This window comes from Triturus cristatus, chromosome 7, assembly GCF_964204655.1.
Source record: "Triturus cristatus chromosome 7, aTriCri1.1, whole genome shotgun sequence".
NCBI classification, from domain to species: domain Eukaryota; kingdom Metazoa; phylum Chordata; class Amphibia; order Caudata; family Salamandridae; genus Triturus; species Triturus cristatus.
Window position 1 is genome coordinate 1738483012 of NC_140590.1, and position 20153 is coordinate 1738503164.

Genomic DNA, 20153 nt, shown 5'->3' on the forward strand with positions numbered 1-20153 from the left:
AAGGGGGAGCGAATTTTTGGGGGAAGAAGCAGAGTCTTAGCACACACCCATGTGCTTGCCATGTATAGTCATGCACAGTATTTACAAGCGAGTGGGGTTTTCAGGTTTCAGTCTGTAATGCAAATACATTCAGCATCACTAAGGCTGGTTGCCCTTGCTGGAGTGTAGGCAGTCACCGAGAATACACATGGTGGTGGTCTGAAAAAACAGTTTGGACATGTGCATTTAAATAAATCAAAAAAAGTGGTTTCATAATGTGTCAGTCTGTAAAAGTGATTTTCACTTGCCCCGAAAAAAAAAAGAGCAGTAAGTGTGCTTTCAAATTGGCAAAGAAATTTCGTTTTGGGACTAATGTGAAAACATGACTCTGTGTGCAGAGAGGAATTATAGGCAGAGATTTATTGCGTATTGCTCTGGTGATTTCACAGTTGCATTAGATGGAAAGGGGGAGCAAATTTTTGGGGGAAGAAGCAGAGTCTTAGCACACACCCATGTGCTTGCCATGTATAGTCATGCACAGTATTTACAAGCGAGTGGGGTTTTCAGGTTTCAGTCTGTTATGCAAATACATTCAGCATCACTAAGGCTGGTTGCCCTTGCTGGAGTGTAGGCAGTCACCGAGAATACACATGGTGGTGGTCTGAAAAAACAGTTTGGACATGTGCATTTAAATAAATCAAAAAAAGTGGTTTCATAATGTGTCAGTCTGTAAAAGTGATTTTCACTTGCCCCGAAAAAAAAAAGATCAGTAAGTGTGCTTTCAAATTGGCAAAGAAATTTCGTTTTGGGACTAATGTGAAAACATGACTCTGTGTGCAGAGAGGAATTATAGGCAGAGATTTATTGCGTATTGCTCTGGTGATTTCACAGTTGCATTAGATGGAAAGGGGGAGCGAATTTTTGGGGGAAGAAGCAGAGTCTTAGCACACACCCATGTGCTTGCCATGTATAGTCATGCACAGTATTTACAAGCGAGTGGGGTTTTCAGGTTTCAGTCTGTAATGCAAATACATTCAGCATCACTAAGGCTGGTTGCCCTTGCTGGAGTGTAGGCAGTCACCGAGAATACACATGGTGGTGGTCTGAAAAAACAGTTTGGACATGTGCATTTAAATAAATCAAAAAAAGTGGTTTCATAATGTGTCAGTCTGTAAAAGTGATTTTCACTTGCCCCGAAAAAAAAAAGAGCAGTAAGTGTGCTTTCAAATTGGCAAAGAAATTTCGTTTTGGGACTAATGTGAAAACATGACTCTGTGTGCAGAGAGGAATTATAGGCAGAGATTTATTGCGTATTGCTCTGGTGATTTCACAGTTGCATTAGATGGAAAGGGGGAGCGAATTTTTGGGGGAAGAAGCAGAGTCTTAGCACACACCCATGTGCTTGCCATGTATAGTCATGCACAGTATTTACAAGCGAGTGGGGTTTTCAGGTTTCAGTCTGTTATGCAAATACATTCAGCATCGCTAAGGCTGGTTGCCCTTGCTGGAGTGTAGGCAGTCACCGAGAATACACATGGTGGTGGTCTGAAAAAACAGTTTGGACATGTGCATTTAAATAAATCAAAAAAAGTGGTTTCATAATGTGTCAGTCTGTAAAAGTGATTTTCACTTGCCCCGAAAAAAAAAAGAGCAGTAAGTGTGCTTTCAAATTGGCAAAGAAATTTCGTTTTGGGACTAATGTGAAAACATGACTCTGTGTGCAGAGAGGAATTATAGGCAGAGATTTATTGCGTATTGCTCTGGTGATTTCACAGGTGCATTAGATGGAAAGGGGGAGCGAATTTTTGGGGGAAGAAGCAGAGTCTTAGCACACACCCATGTGCTTGCCATGTATAGTCATGCACAGTATTTACAAGCGAGTGGGGTTTTCAGGTTTCAGTCTGTTATGCAAATACATTCAGCATCACTAAGGCTGGTTGCCCTTGCTGGAGTGTAGGCAGTCACCGAGAATACACATGGTGGTGGTCTGAAAAAACAGATTGGACATGTGCATTTAAATAAATCAAAAAAAGTGGTTTCATAATGTGTCAGTCTGTAAAAGTGATTTTCACTTGCCCCGAAAAAAAAAAAGAGCAGTAAGTGTGCTTTCAAATTGGCAAAGAAATTTCGTTTTGGGACTAATGTGAAAACATGACTCTGTGTGCAGAGAGGAATTATAGGCAGAGATTTATTGCGTATTGCTCTGGTGATTTCACAGTTGCATTAGATGGAAAGGGGGAGCGAATTTTTGGGGGAAGAAGCAGAGTCTTAGCACACACCCATGTGCTTGCCATGTATAGTCATGCACAGTATTTACAAGCGAGTGGGGTTTTCAGGTTTCAGTCTGTTATGCAAATACATTCAGCATCACTAAGGCTGGTTGCCCTTGCTGGAGTGTAGCAGTCTGGACATGGGCTTTCTAAAAAATCTGAAAAGTGGTTTCATAATGTGACAGTTTGTAAAAGTGATTTTCACTTGCCCAAAAAAAAGAGCAGTTTGTGTGCATTCAAATTGGCAAAGAAATTTCGTTTTGTGACTATTGTGAAAAGAAATGTAGTAATATATTTAAATACAATAAAGGATTTTTTTTTTAGTTTTTTTCAGGTATTGCTGAAGAGCAGTGAACAAAATTTAAGATGCCTACAAAATCCAGAGTTCAAAAAACGCTAAAAAAAAAACTATATTTGAAGACAACTGGAGGACCAAAGTTAGTAGAAGATGCTCATGTTGGGAAAAAGAAAAAATCTTCTGGTAAGCAGAAAAAACAATTTCTTAAAAATATATTCAAAACAAAGAAAAATGTACAAAATGTCTGTACTGGAAAGAATGTTACGAAACGAAGAGAACAGGAAAAAATTGAGAATTTAGTTAATGCAAATATACCTTCTGCAACTGAAAAGATTTACATAAACAGAAAAACAGCGTTTAAAGAGATACGTAGAAAAATGTTTCAGAGAAGAGTTATGTCCAATTTGATAAAGGATGTGAAGAAATATAAGCAAAAGGCAAAATATTACAAGAGAAAAAAAGAAATTGAAGCCATTGCAGCAAAGGCATTAGAATTAAAAAGGAAACTATTCATATGAATTTTGAATAGGATGCGTACATTAGATAAAATGGTTAATGTACTGAAATCACAAAGCAAAAGGAAAAGAGTAGTGAACAGAACAAACTTTTGTAAAGTGTTTTTAGGAAAGTGGATGCATAGTTCAAGTAGTGAACCTTTTTTTAATGAAGAGAGCTATTTTCAAAGTAATAGTTTGCTGCATGCAGTTGACACCAGAGGTCGTGCTTACGAAGTGAAAAATGGTTGCATAATGGAGAAGGAGATAATGGTTCCAAGAGATGAGGTACAAGTGATGGCAGATGAGGCAATGGGGAGACGTCCTAAAGCCCCAGTGTACACTTGGAATTGTAGTAGTATTTGCACTGTGCGTCAGGAATCTATTGACAAATTTCGAGAGTTTCTTAGAGAATATAGTAAAAAAAGTGTAAAACAGAAGATTAAGGTGCTTCAAAGTCTGGATCCATGCAGAGTGAGAGAGAATACTGGTTTGCAGGGTCATTCTCTGGCTTGTCTATCTAGAAAAGTGTGCAATCGTGTTTTCCATCATTTTAGGATGCTGGCTGTTCATCATACTGAAATGAGAAAGTTTGTGAGACGGTTGTATTTTGCCAAAAGTCCAGCAATAAAGTTAAATGAATTGAATAGGGCTCTGTTCCGAGGAACGGTATCAGATGTAGAGAAGGTTGTTGATGAAATTCAGTTTTGTTACTTTGGTCCTGAACAAAACAGTGCAGAGAAGGACACAGTAAATGAGGAAGAAGTGGAAGAGAATGTAGAACCTTCTGTAAGTAAGACATTTAATGATCACATAACAAAATTTGCAATAGTCTCTAATGAAAGACCAAATGTTACTTGTATTTGTTGCCGCAGAACTCATTATAGAAAACAAACTAGGAATGTTGATCTCTACAGAAAGAGTGAAAATGAAGATAATTATAAGTGGAAGGATTTTGCCACATATATATTTCTAAAAAATTGTTTTGAATTGGGTGAAGATCAGCGTATTTGTAAATACTGTTACAACAAGTTAGAGGAAAATAGAATGCCGACCAGAGCTGTACATAATAATTTAGAATTGGATGCTATTCCTGCTGAACTTTCTGAATTAAATACATATGAGTCTATACTCATTCAATGTGTTCATCCGTTCCAGACCATAGTACGTATGGAGCCCAAAACTGGTAAATTACCTCCTTCAGATTTACTGAGAGGTTTAAAAGGTAGAGTGGTGTATTTGCCCTTGGATTTGAAAAAAAATATGGAAACTATTGATGCGGATACTTTGGAAACTGAACCATTAATTATTCTGGTTAACGGTGTACCTACAAAGAATAAGAAGATTTGGCAGGAGCTGGTAGATGTGCGGAAAGTACAAAGAGCAAATTTGTATTTGAAAAAAAATAACAAATGGTATGAATCAATTTATATAGAAGAAGAAGAAGAAGAAGAAGATTTTCAAGAAGACACAGAAACACCAACTGGACAAATTGAAAAAGTGGACAAGTCAAAGGAAGAAGAAATTTATGAACATTTTAGCATACATCCTCTTCATTCGAAAGAAGTTATGGGAGACAATATTGATCTCTTTCAGATGAAGAAAGCAAAAGGAACTCCTGTGAGTGTATGGGAGGAGAGCTTGGAAGCTCGATGTTTTCCCCAGCTGTTTCCTAAAGGAAAAGGAGGACGATACGATGAACGTCCAGAACAGATTCCAGCTTCTGAGTATCGGACTACAAGACTATATGCTGAAGATCCCAGATTTCGACAAAGTATTCCTTATTTGTTCCATCTTTTATTTGAAAGCGACTTGTCTGCACTGTCTTATGCAGTAAATCACATTTTAAAAAGTGGAGTACATTTACAAAATGTGTCTGCTAAGGATTTTATGGAGAAAGTGCAGCACCGAGATGATCATTTGGAAACACAACTGATCAATCTGATGGCTTGTCAGCGTGGGACAAATGAATATTGGTACCGACGCCATGGTGAACTAAAATGCATGTTACGGAATTTAGGAACACCAACATGGTTCCTTACCCTAAGCTGTGCCAAGTACGCTTGGGATGATTTACTGGATTTTCTACGAGAGGCCAATTCAAACATTAAAAACATCGAATACAAGACAGCAGGAGAACTGTGCTCATTGGATCCGGTTAATGTTTGCAGATATTTCAATCATAGATTTGAGGCTATGATGTCCTTCATCTGCAATAAAAAAAATCCACCCCTTGGAGAAGTAGTGGATTTCTTTTGGAGAAAAGAGTACCAGGCAAGAGGTGCTCCTCATATTCATATGCTGTTGTGGATCAAGGATGCCCCAAAGTTTGGAACAGATGCTGATGAAGCAGTGTTATCTTACATTCAAGAATATGCAACATGTGCTATACCAAAAAGCACAGAAGAGAACAAGTTAAAGGAGCAAGTTTTACGTTTCCAAAGTCATCGGTGTGGAAAATACTGTCGACGGAAATACAAGAGCAAAGAAAAATACTACACTAAATGTCGATTTGGATTTCCTAGACCTGTTCTTTCAAATGGAAGAGTAAACAGTTTTATGTCAGCTGTGAGACATACTATCACAAGAAAATCACCTAAGAATACCTACAACCTTAAAAGAAAAGAAGAATCAAAAAATATAAATGACTACAACCCAGTCATTTTATCCATGTGGAACGCTAACATGGATATACAGTATGTAGCTGACAATTCCATTGCTGTTGCACGATATGTAACGTCTTACATTACGAAATCAGAAAAAACAGAATTGAAGGAAATGTGGGAAGAGATTTCTCACGAGAAGACTGTCAGTAAGAAGCTGTACAGTTTCAGTTTGAAGATGTTATCGCATCGAGAAATTGGATCCTACGAATGTTCAGATAGGTTATCTTCTGCAAGTCTCTACTCGAAGTCAAGAAGAATAATTTGGGCAAGTTTAGGCCTTGCAGCAATGAGAAATCGGGTACTAAAATCTGTAGGAGAAATTGAATATTTGGCCGAGAATGACCCAGAAAGTACAGATATTTTGAAAACAAACATGTTGGACACATATTATCCCAAGAGAAGTCAACATCTGGAGAACATGTGTCTCTATGAAGTGCTGCAGAACTACATTTATTCAAGGAAAGCCACAGAAGACATCAATAATGGAAAATATAAAGTCGTTGGTGAAGAAGGATGTTTGGTGAAGCAAACAAAAGGAAGTTTGATAAATCACCGGAAGCTGAGTTGCGACACTACTGACAAGAAAGAATTTTACTACTTGGCTCTTTTACAGTTGTTTAAACCATGGCGTACAGAGGATGAACTACTGGGAGAATTCCAGAGCTATGAAGATTCTTTTAATGCTTGCAAAGACAGCATACAATGCAGTACATTCTCAAGTTATCTGCAAATGTTAAATGAAGAAATTGAACAGGAAACTACAATTGCAGCAGAAATAGCTAGAGACAGTTCTCAGGACAGCCAAAGTTCAGGAACACACAGTCAAGATCCCCTAGGACAACCAATCATTGAAAATGAAGCATCAATAGCCATGAATGAAGTGGAAACGGCTATGAATCAAGCTCAAGAAGAATTTATAGACTTAGAAAATTTGGAAAGACAACTGAATCAAGAGCAGCAACAAATTTATGAAGAGATCAAAAACAAAATTGATCACGGATTTCTACATGTAAAAAAAGAGTGCTCATGCACATCATTTCATCCAATCAGGATGTATGTAAGCGGACAAGCTGGAACTGGAAAAAGTTTCTTAATAAAAGTCATCAGAAGCTACCTACAGCAGAAAACGGATTCTACTTTGTCTTGTGTGGTTACTGCTCCAACTGGGTTAGCAGCATATAACATAAAAGGAATCACTTTACATCGTTTGCTAATGTTACCAGTGGAGCATGAGAACAAAATACAATTCAACAAGCTAACTGGAGAAGCATCCTTGGAAGTTTCAAGAGTATTGAAGAAGATGCAAGTTCTCATTATTGATGAGGTGAGCATGGTATCAAACTTAATGCTTGCCTTTGTACATTTAAGAATGCAGCAAATTTTGAAGACAGACTATGACATGTTATTTGGTGGAAAACACGTCATAGTTTTTGGAGATCTTTTGCAACTTACTCCAGTTAAAGGACAACCAGTGTTTAATACTGTGACACATGAAGACACGAAGAAGTCATTGGGAAGCATCGGAAATACAAATATTTGGTCCTTCTTTGAGTACAAGGAACTTACTACTAATATGAGGCAAGCAAACGATGAAGAATATGGAAGTATTCTGAAAGATATCAGGATTGGACTACTGACAGAAGTTGGCAAAAAAACATTACAGAGTCGGCTGCTACATAATTTATTTCCAAAGGAAGAAATAGTTGCAGAGAAGATATACAAGAACATTGCAGAAAACAAAAGTGTCATCTGCTTAATGCCAACTCTACGTGAATGCTCAATATTCAATGAGGAGCTTTTGAAATTGGAAAAGGAAGAGATCAGGAAATTGGAAGCAGTGGACAAAATTGAGAATGGAAGAATTAGTGTCACAGTAACAGGCAAACTGAAAAATAAATTGGACTCACTAGAGAAGAACATCTCCAAAACAGCTGGATTAGAAAAAAATCTATATGTTTGCATGAACTGTAGAGTGTTTTTAAGGAGAAATTTGGATGTTGAAAAAGGTTTAGTTAATGGAGCGATGGGAAGAGTTGTGGGTTTTATTAATTACCAGAAAAAAGAAGGAGTTGAATGTTTAAAAATAAAATTTGATCAGATAGATGAAGTTAAAGATATTTGTCGTTGTACAGTACGTTTTATGCTTGTGAAAGACTTATATGTACGTAGGAAGCAGTTTCCGTTTTCTCTAGCATATGCTGTAACTATTCACAAGTCTCAAGGATTGACTGTAGATTGTGCATTTGTGAACATTGGTTCAACTGTGTTCAAAGAAGGTATGGCATATGTTGCTTTGTCACGAGTGAAAACATTATCAGGTTTATTCATGATAGACTTTGATGAGTCAAAAGTTAGTGCTGATACAAACTGTGTAAAAGAGTATAATAGATTAAGAAGAAGCTATGCTCCTCATTTAGGTCAGTATCCTGTGTTGGAGAAACGTGTAGTTTCTCGTAAAAGAAAAAATGAGAATATCTGTAATGAAGATGTAGAGAAGAGGAAAAAAAAGAGGAGTGATGTAATTGCAAGCAAAAAGAAAAAGGAAAATGAAGAACAGGTTGTAGGATGTCATTTTGAAAATAGCTCTGGTGTCAACTGCTACGCAAATGTAGTGCTGAATGTTGCATTTTATCTGGAAAGTTTGCAAGAGCAGATAATAGTAAATCAGGGAAAAAGATTCTGTTCAGAGCTGAGTCTCCTTTTTCAAAAGCTGAGTAAAGATAAAACTCAAATAGAAAGTGCTACTGACATTAGAAAACTTTTAGATGTATGTTCAGGACGAACACAGTTTTCTCAAAATGAACAGCAAGATGCACATGAATTTTTGATGTATTTTCTTCAGGTAGTGGAAGAAGAAGGAGTTCCCATTGACATTTTTTTTGGTCTCTCTTATAAATGGGAACATAGTTGTGATAATTGTTATAATATATGTGGCTCTATTGTTGATAATGAAAGGTTTATTTATTTGACATTGCCAGAGAGTAAAACAGTCACTTTTGCAAAATTAGTTAAAGATGCTAATCATAGCATGAAATGTGGTGAGTGTAATTCTGACATGTTTTCAACATTAATTTTAAAGGAATACGGACAGTATGTAATTTTAATGATGCAACGATGTAGAGCTGATGGTTCAAAATTGGATACTTTAATAAAGAAGTTTACAGGACAGCAATTATCAATTTCAGGAAAAACTTTTGTAACTGTTGCAATAATTTTCCATGATGGACCTACTGTTACTTCTGGACATTACACAGTTTATCTTAAATGTGAAAAAGGCTGGACACTGTGTAATGATTCCCAATTGATTTTCAAACAACGTTTGCCTTTTGATTTAGCAAATTCCTATCTAATCTTCCTGAAACCTAAATTTTAGAGAGACTTGGCAAGATCTGGACAAAACAATTTTACCATTTTACTGGATTACCATTGTAATTTTGTAAAAAAAAGATTTTTTAAATTATCATTTGGCCTAATGGAAAGATAACCAATTGTAATGTGGACTTTTTTAATTTTTAATGAAACTTTGAAAAACCAATAATTTAGAGATTATCGGTAACTTCTGCACTTTTTAAATTTTGGAATGTTATTGGACTGCCATTGGAAATTTTTTCAAAAATGATTAAAAAAATTACTATTTGGCCATGTGGAAAAGTAACCAATTCTATTGTGGACTTAATAAATTATTCAAAAAAATTTCGTGAACCAAAATGTTACAGAGAATCGGTGAGATCTGGACAAATTAAACTTTAGAATTTTATTGGATTACCGTTGGAAATTTATTCCAAAAAAAATTTAAAATCACTATTTGGTCTAAAGGAAATGAAATCAGATGTATTTTGGAGTTATTTGAGATATAATATTGTGATTATACTTCTGAAACAAACATATCAGACGGTATTTTAAAGAAATAAGTATTGGTATTAGATGATATTTTTTTACAATATTATGCATTTCTATAATGTTAAGTTTAAGTAAAAAAAGAATCAGGGCTTTTTTAATACAATCTTTGTGATTGGTATTTTTTTTTGCCCGCTGTAAAATGATGAATGCAATTGCTTTCACAATTTATAGTGAAATGCAATATATTCTGAAAACAGCAAAAATAAGGCAAAAATATTTTTGGGAAAAAAATGTAAATATGTGTACTGTATTATAAAATGTTTTAAAAATATTAATACTTTTTTCTTTTTTTCCAGATAGATATAGAAAATTTTCGAAAACTACAAACATTTTTAAAACTATTTTTTTAAAAAACAAATGAATAAATATTTTTTCAGTGAGTATGGTAAGTCAATAATAATAATTGTAGTCTCTCAAGGACAATGTAATGTGATAAATGATTTTTAGTGTTTTTTTAAAAAAAAAAAAAAGTACGCGCACCGTACGCGTACGGTAAAAAAAAATAAAAAAAAGTTTTTAAAAACATATGTAAAAAAAAGATGAAAGATAAGGTTGGCTCTTAAAAGAACCGTTGTGTTCATGCAGGGATAGAGGAAAGGAAGCATGGGAAAATTATTCAAAGCGACAAATGTGCTGATCTATTTTGTTGTTCACTAGGGAAACACTGGTCTCCCTATGGCAAATTAGATCTTTACAAAATGTGCAATGAATATCAACCTTCCGAAATCGAGGGTTCATTTCCAGAGGGCCAGCAAAAGGAGATTCTCCCCCCACAGATGAAGGGCTCACCTGACCTGCAGAAGAAGGAGTCAGCCCTGCAGATGATGGTCCAGGCTGAGCTGCTGTGGATGTACTGGCTCGTCTTTCTGAAGAGTTACCTCCAAAAAGATGACCATGTGTCCTTCTGTGTACATCCTGGAGGTGTCTCTTCATGGTGTGATTCCCAAAGGAATACTTCCTGTCAGGATTACCTCTAGAAAGTACACGCTTACACAGCCTGCAAGTAACTAAGGGTGCATTCACCTTTTGCTGACCTTCAGGAAAAGTAAAATAATCCCATACATAAGAGGGCTTTTGTTTCCTCGCTCTCTGCCTCAAGACAGTGCTGCTAGTGCTAGCCTCACTCTCAGAAGAGCTCTGCTGTTCTGCCATCGTATCCCAAAGACAAACCAGCTCCTTCTCCCAAGGGATCACAAGCAGAAATTAGGGGAATGGGTGTGGTGTAGGAGAGTTCTAGAACTGAAAGTAGTTTCAACCAATCAAAAGTTGTGTTTCATGATCACATGACCTACCGTACGCTTACGGTACGCTTACGGTACGCTTACGGTAAAAGTGCGCATGCGCGTAAAAAAGACACGCGCTTGCGCGCATGCGCATAACAGTCACTACCCGACACTTCCGCGTAACGTGCGCGTGTGGCGTAAGCGCGCACGCGTCCCACGCGCAGTACGCGCGGCCACGCAAAGTGCGTAACTATACGCAAGCAGCGTAGATAGATTACGGACGTTGCGTAAACCGTACGCTTACCGTGAGCTTACGGTACGCGTACTAAAAATTTTTTTTTTTTTTTAAAAAGTACTGCAAATAAATTTTACATGTTTATTTTAAAAAATATATTTAAAAAAACATATTAAAGAATTTTAAAAATTTAATCATAGTCTTTATAAAAGGTAAGATAATTAAATTAAGAATATGTTAGAAAAAATAGAAGAAAAAAAAAAAATTAGCATTTAAAAAACCTTGCAAATTCACTGAAAAAACCATGGGTTTCACACACGTTATAGTTAGGAATTAGCATTTAAAAAACCTTAGAAATTCACTGAAAAAACCATAGGTTTCACACACGTTATAGTTAGGAATTAGCATTTAAAAAACCTTAGAAATTCAGTGAAAAAACCATAGGTTTCACACATGTTATAGTTAGCTGGACATTTTACTCGTAAAAAACCAATGAAATTGCCCCGTTATAGTTAGTTTAGCTAACTATAACTCGCGCGCCCGCAATGCACTGCTGATGACGTCACATATTACATCACTCATGACATGGTCAGTGACATCACTCATGACATCACTGATGACATCTCAAATGACATCACTGATGACATCACTGATGACATCATCCTTGTGATAGAGTGGCAGACCTCCTCTCACCCTAATATAACCTTTGACACACACATTCAAAAATAGAGACTAAAATTTTCAAAAACAATGGACATACCAATAACAGTTACAACAACCTCTTCAGTAATTCTAAGATCCACATACACATCCACTCATTCACCAACAGTCCAATACAGTCACTCATACATGTACTCACTCATCATATGTACTCATACACCTATACATCCTGTTACACAATGCCACTCATCCATAGAGTTACTCACACACATAGTCACTTATGCTAATAAAGAATCAAACATACATTTACTTGCATATACAGTTATACACACACCACCATACTTACTTCTACGGAAACTTACACATACTTAGTCTTTTAAACAATCACTTATAGAAACACATACTTATTCATACAGGAACTCTTCCAATCTCTCACCCTTGCATATACTCACATATATACACCAATAGTCACATATACTAGTTTTAAACATATGTAGTTACTCATAAAGACACTATTGAGACAGTCATTCACTCACTAACACACCCATACACACACTCATCCACCCATGCAGTCCTGCACACATGCTCTGTTCAACACATACAAACAGTGAGTCACTCATTCATGCACCTATGCACTACGTAATACCCCCCACCGAACCATGCAGACACTCAGACTGATACTCAAAAAACCAACTAATAACCTATATAGACACCCATGTAGCTACTCACCAACCCATGCAGCCACTTATACACAAAGTGAGAGACTGATACAGATATATACATATTTAAACATTACTCACTAAAACATGTATTCACTATGATACACTTAATCAGTCAGTTAAACAATCAATTTTTCAAAAACAAATCATCCATTTAGACACTTATATACCCATTTATTCTTCCATCGACCTTGAGATATACATATATAAAACATATTTAATTTTCAGAAAAACCCACATTCACTGGATGATGTCATCAGTGATGTCATCAGTGATGTCATTTGAGATGTCATCAGTGATGTCATGAGTGATGTCACTGACCATGTCATGAGTGATGTAATATGTGACGTCATCAGCAGTGCATTGCGGGCGCGCGAGTTATAGTTAGCTGAACTAACTATAACGGGGCAATTTCATTGGTTTTTTACGAGTAAAATGTCCAGCTAACTATAACATGTGTGAAACCTATGGTTTTTTCACTGAATTTCTAAGGTTTTTTAAATGCTAATTCCTAACTATAACGTGTGTGAAACCTATGGTTTTTTCAGTGAATAATAAGAGGAGTGCGGTTTATATATATATATATATATATATATATATATATAAAAAAGTAAAGAAAACCACACACACACACACACACGTACACCCCCCCCCCCCCCAAGGCGCACTGAAGCAGGTGCAAGTCCACAGCGCATTCTTTCTTCACGGTGCACCCAAGACTCACACCACCTCCCCGCACCCCATAAATACGGCGTGCGCGGGGTACGACTGAAAAAAAATACACACGTTTAAAAAAAAGATAGTAAATATTTCGTGACATGCAGACGGGAGCAGATCAATGTCCACCCACTTATTACGCTGCGTTCCCACGCCCATTAAGCACGGTATTTTCACCAGCAAGCAGCCGGTCGGTAGTAGGAGTAGCTGCAGGGCGGTGACGTGGGGAGGGGGAGGGGCAGGGGCAGGGTGGGGGGTAGTAAAGTATGGATTACGGAGGTTTACAGGTAAATTACCATATAAATAAATAAAACGAATGTCGTTGCGTGCACTGCATCCATAGAGTTCTGTATCTTGTATATTGTGAGGGGTAGGTGTGCTCAGCTTGTGTTTTCTGGGCTGGGGGCGTGTCACTTCCGTCTATTACGTTTGTGACTGGGCCTGGCTCCTCCTGTGCTCCATTGGTTCTTGTGTGATTTACCAATCTGTTACACGCCTGTGGGTGTGGCACAGAGCCCTGGGTGTGTCCTTTCACTCAAAGCGTGTGTGCCAGGTTTACAAGGGTGTGGGTGTGTTGCTGACTGTCTGTTTATTTATGTTTGCTGTTTTTATAGCGCAAACTCGTTATTTTATTGGTAGGCGCAGGGAGATGAAGTGATTTGCCCAAAAACGCAGGATGTTGCCGTGGCTTGAATCCGGTTCCAACTATGGTAGCTCTGGCCATTACGCCACTTTCTCCCCTCTTTTGTTTATAACGTCCCGCGCTGTTTATATGCGCAGATTTAACAAAGTGATGTTTCCCATGTCAGTTAGTTGTGGTTTCTCCCACAACATATTTACTGCCCACGCTCAATATCCTGTATGCAGCAGTAGCACGTGCAGTTTGTCCTTTCCTACAGGATATGCTCACGCTCATTAACATACATGCCAACATTTCAGAAGAGCAAAGTGGGAGATTTTTGAAAAAAAGATCGGGAGAATGGGGCCTTGAATCGGGTTTCTGTCATGTATGGGCTTTGGAAGTGTGCTGCTGTAGGACTGGACATTTGAAACGCAAATGCACGTTTTTTTCTTACCTTTCAGAAGCATGGAGCGCAATGGCAGGCAGAGAGACGGTGAGGCAAGTGTTGTGCACTGGCCTGCTGGCAGGTTGCTGGCAGTGCAAACCCCCCCTCTCTCCCTCCCTCCGTGTGTGGCAGCCCGGGTTGAAACAGCTTCCCGAGCCGCCTCTGAGTACTTCACAGGTCTTTAAAAGACCATTCGCTTGTTAATGGGGCTTTGTTGGTTTTTCACCCCTTCTAGAGCCGCTGCATCGCCACTCTGACTATTGCTGGACGAATTAGCAGTTACACAGCTCAGTTCAGTTCAGCTGAAACCCAGAGGAATCGGGTTTTTGCTTGCAGGACTCGGGAGGCGAGAGACTAGCCTTGAAATCGGTAGTCTCCCGCCTGAATCAGGAGGGTTGGCATGTCTGCATTAACGTACTCCTTTCCTACAGGGAACTCTCAGCTCGCACTCACAGGTATACTCAGGCCTTTAAGTGGGATGAAAAAACTGGGGGGTGTCTCAAAGGGGCGTGGCCAATGTAATTAGGGCGTGGCTTAAAAAACACTTAAGCTAAAAATCTGTGCTTAGCATAGTGTGCCGCCCGACTTGTAGTTTGCTGTTTGTCATTGCATCCAGATATATGATACAACTAGTAACATCATACCTACAACAAGTCAGAACTATTGGGTTTGTGAATGTTTGTTACTTGCATAAGATAAATAAGCAGCAAGTATGGCTTGTATATAATATTGAAAAAGCTCCCACTTAAAGCCCTGGTGACACCACGGCAATGCTGCTGCTCCTGAGTTTAAAAAAGACAAGGGCAATTCAGAGAGAAAATGACTCTCTTTAAAGGATTTCCCGTCCCCCTACAACCTCGCCTTGCATGACCTCATGCCATAACTTTTCTACTAGTGAGCAGTGTGAGCAGTGCACATGCATGTGCCTGCTGTCACCGCAGTCCGGAAAGTAATGGCCCGCCTGTGCCAGGGCACACAACAGAGCCCGATCGAGACCTGTTTCGAGGCCCCCTTTAACTACAGGGTATAGGAGTCACATGTCATCCATACTTCTAGACAGTATTGTTTAACAGTGCTTGGTGTGGATGTTGGAAAGTGGGTTAATAGTAGGGGCAAATGTACATCTGTCCCCGGCAATAAGGCCACTACCTCAATATATGGCTCAGTACCACTTAGCAGGGCGATTTCTTCTTGTTATGGGGTGGACAGGGATGTAGGGTTGGTTACTGGCCCCGTTCTTGGAAGAGACCAGGAGAAACGTTGCATAGAGGTCCCTACTGGTCCCAGTCCTTTTAATAATAACACTTCCTCGACGGCTGAAAAACGGATTCAGTGAAAGGAATCATTCCCTCAGGCCATGATCCCCAATTTTGTATTTACGAATCCCCCTGCATTATTACCCAAGTGGGTTACCAACCAGATGTCAGTGCGTGAATCTTCAAACAGAAGACGACTGCATCGTTCTGCTTCTTCTGTGGTCCCCCCTCATACTATGTCAACCGGCTCTGCTTCTTGTCCTCCTATAAGGAGTTTTTCCTAAAGTCTGAATACCAATTACCTAGGGACAAGTGTGTATCTAATGGGTCCATTTACATGGTACGGGTTCCAAAATTGAATGCAGGTGACAGGGAGGATATGGAAGCATTGATCAATAAGGTGATCTATTGGTTAAAACACAATTGCAATTGTCTATCTATAATAAGATCTGATATTGTATTTGCAAAAGGACGCCCAACTCCATTCTTGCAGTATATCCACATTGTCCTATGTACTAATCATTTAGTTGAAAATGTAATCCATTTTGAACTATGTACTTGTGACTATGCTGGGGAAAAAACAAACCGGAATACAACTCAAAGCAAACTCCCGACTGCAGAGGGGTCAACAGAATGAGGGCTATGTTAATGCAGCTGTTCCTAATACTGGCACTTCATCCCTACTGTCTCCCATGGACGCACTGGACTGACTGTATAAAAGGCCTGTGTGCTTAAACAGTTTGGCCAGTAAGAGCCCTGGGGTTGTTGTGTGTAGATTTAGATTCCGTATATGGGTTTCCCAATTTATGCCCTTATATAGTTACAATTCATATTGCCCTTATTTAGGCATTCTCCATGCTAACCAAATACAGGCATGGTCTCCTACATCCGTCCATCCACGTCACGAGTTCTTGGAAAACCAGACCCTTAAGCCTTTAGGTATTTCCCTTGCTTGGATATTGATTTGTCCAAGAATTCATTATTATGCATGAACACCTATTCCTTAGGGGTTCATTCATGACGTTCTGATGCCCGACTTTTACGTCAATACAGGCATTCCTAAACACCTACCAGGTATAAATATACCTGCACTTGCCCTGGCAAACCACAGTTCTGGTATGGTGCAGCTTGAACGCCTACTTGCGGTTCGTCACGGCAAGTTCGGAAGGAGATCACTTTCCAGCCTGATGCACTGACCAGATGCTGTCATCCTCCTTGCAGAGAATCCAGCTCCAGTGTTTCTGACTCCCCTTGCGGGTTGTTAGATATCGAGTCCCGGAAAGAGATTCCAACCTCACACATTCTAAGGTATGGAGCCAGAGGCGTAGCTAGAGCTTGTGGCGCCCGGGGCTATCCATCAGATTGCCGCCCCTGGGGGGGGGGGGTTGCTGGGGAAAAAGGACGGCAAGCACTTGAAAGAGGACCGAGAGACACGTAGTATCGCCGCTAATAGTTACCTCGATCATGCAAGCTACATGCACATACATGACACGGTCAAAGGCTACACAGTTGAATACAGTGGTGACTGGCAGCACAAAAGAGAACACACAGACTGCATGATCTATCTGGGGCCTCAGAAAAACCGCATGCGACATCCATCAGAGAGCTGCATGAACAATTACCTGGTAATTCTGTCAGCACAATGTAAACATGCACATACATGACACTGTTCAGGGATCCATCAGCCACAGCTGACATTAAATGACCATTCATCATGGTCCCCCCATTAAAGCAGTGCACTTTGTGATCTGCATGGTACATGTTCTTTGCAGCAGGCATATTAACCCTCTGTGCTACCTTTCCAGGAGTCAACCCTCCAACTAGACAAAACTCGAATCTCTCTCTAGGAAGAACATTAATTACCAAAGTTATCATGACATTTTTATTGTTTCTGAAAATTGCTGGAGGCCAGGAAGGAGGCAGCAAGTTTTTTTTAATCCATAATATACTTGCAAACACTACGCACCCACCTGACATAGGTACCCAGTGCGGTCACACCATTTTCAGCGCCCTAACCTGCTCAAGGTTCATGTGATCTCAGTGACAGAGTCACAGTGACTGGATCACTTGCTCTAGGGTGTGCTGCTTCGTAGGCCTGCCCGCAATACTGGAGATTAACTTCAGTATGGATTGTGGTGGACAGGCCTTCAAGGTTAACTCACAATTGACACCACTAGGGTACACCTGCTTGTGCTAAGACATCAAGCCTTCTAAGGTCTAGTGGGGCCTTGTAAGGTCTAGCATGGGAATATGCTCCCTCAGTAGAGTGGTCTAGTGGACTGGTCATGAAGGCTGAACCCAGTTCCCCAGTTTCAAATTCGACAGCTCTGGCCATAGTGCCACATCCTCTTCCCCACTGAACACCATACTGCCCCACTGAGAGAAACTCGCACTGCCTTCAGCTATAACCTAATTGTGCCCGCTATAAACACTTGGATGTGGCTCAATTCAAATTATGCACTTGATAAGAGTAATATGCGGCCTAAAAAAAAAAGTAAAAGCAAACAGTCATAGGGAATGCAAGACTAATAAAGCATGTGAAATGTAAGCAGAAACAACATGGTTACCTTAACGATCTCTCACTCACTATTCAGAAATCAGCGAGTGGTTTTACCTGAAAAGTTAAGGACATGACTACAGGGCCCTGAAGGGAACCGTTTCAAAGTCCATTGCTTATATCCTTACAAAACGTAAGCAGTATGGTTTAAAAAGACCACATCCATAAACAGAGCCATGGTACACATTTTGTTTTCCAATCTACCCATCAACCAGGTATTGCAGTCCCTAGGGAATGGTGCACTTCCCCACCTGGGGACAACAATGCTGTTCAAAGAAAGACGAGAAAACAAAAGTAGCGCTTCACTGGCAAACTCTGTAAAGTGAGGCTGATGTGTTTGGATGTGAATAAAACCAATCTGGCCACTTTGCAACCACTCTGTCTTGCTTTATTTAGTTATGTATTTATTTTTCATATTGAAAACCTTCTATTTCTCTCCATCCCGCTGCACTTTGGAATAGAAAAATGTCAGAAAAAGGGCATTTCCCGCAAGAGTGTTTTTCTTTTTTGGATCCATTTCACAGGGAAGCAACTAAATGAAAGAAGGAAAGAGAGGTTGTGAACCGTTTCTTCAAGTTATGGTTTTCAGTAAGTGAGGAGCAAGACAGAAAGAGAGGGGGGGAGGGACAGCTGCCAGCACAAAAAAGAAGAGGACATTGCCCGAGTCCTATTCCTTCTCTGCCCGTCCCCAAACGTCCACGAAAGTGAGCCGAGCCGTATCTGAATGCCTTTGTCCGCCCCACCCGAAATAGTGCCGCCTGGGGCGGCCCGCCCCCACCGCCCCCCCCCCCAGCTACGCCACTGGAGGTCTCGGTGCCCACGACTGCCAAGCGACCCAATGCCAAGCGATACAACTTAATCCAGTTTTGACTTTCAGGGTATTAGCACTTTTCCTCCTGTGATTTTTCGGGCCTCTGAATAGAACTGTAAAATATAAGCAAGTACTCAAACGCAAAACCAGTTCTGTAATACAGCGAATTGCTGCTTAAAATGTGTAGAGTTAGCGAGAGAAAATCGAGGAAAACAAAGCTGGAGGGAGATAAATTGGCCTATAGAACAGCACATAGAGCCTATCTAAATAGTTGCAACGCAGCCGGAAGAGAACATTTAGGCATCCGAATCTCGGAAGCGAAGTGCTCTTCCAAAGAGCTCTTTAAGATCCTTAAGGAGTTTACCAACACCGGAGCCAACAATCCTTCCCTCCCGTCTATGCAAAGGTTATGTGACAACTTAGCCAATCATTTTGAACAAAAGATTGATAAAATCTACAGCTCCTTTGGTTCGGAAGAGGTCTTTAAGGTGGTAGTACCGCCCCTGGAAGACCTCCTGTCACCCAGTCTAGACTCTTCACAGCTATTACCGCAGAGTAAGTAGTGTCCCTATTAGCGCACACAAAATCAGGCTCCCCGTTAGAACTGGCCCCTCCTTTTATTATTTCAGAACTTGCTCCGGCCTTGCCCTCTTCACTTACGGAAGTCTGATATAGATCACTAGATATGGCCACGTTCCCTCTTAAGTGGAAGAAGGCGCAATTTAAACCACTGTTGAAAAAAGCACTAGTTGACCCTGCAGACTTGCAAAATTATAGACCTATTTCTCTTCTCCCATGATGCTCTAAAATTATGGAGGCACTGATTAATAAACAACACTCTGGATATTTGGAACAATATAACTTACTTGATCCTTCCCAGTCGGGCTTCCGTGCATGTTACAGCACCAAATCTGCATTGACTGAAGTAACTGACACAATAAGGATGTCACGGGCTAAGGGGACTCCCATGATGTTAGTACTTCTTGACCTGTCGGCAGCTTTCGACACCATCTCTCATAGAATCCTTTTGGATAAGCTACAAAAGATTGGTGTCAGAGGAATGGCCTTAAACTGTCTGCAAAGTTTTCTGACCAATAGAACACAATGTGTCTAATCGGACACATTTGTGTCGCAGACTGCGTTAGTGGACAAGGGGGTCCCCCAGGGATCCAACTTAAGTCCTACCTTGTTCAATATCTATGTGGCTCCTCTGGCTACCATCATTAGATCATGTGGTTTCGAGATGATCTCGTACACGGACGACACTAAAGTGATAGTCCCCTTTGAGACGGATCCAGCGG

The 20153-nt window shown here is 39.8% G+C and overlaps 1 protein-coding gene across 2 annotated transcripts in view; it reads left to right on the top strand.

Annotated features, from left to right (window-relative positions):
• The window catches only part of LOC146812955 (C-type lectin domain family 2 member E-like), a 256306-nt gene that overhangs the window by 108256 nt on the left and 127897 nt on the right, over window positions 1-20153 (top strand). The window lies entirely within an intron of this gene.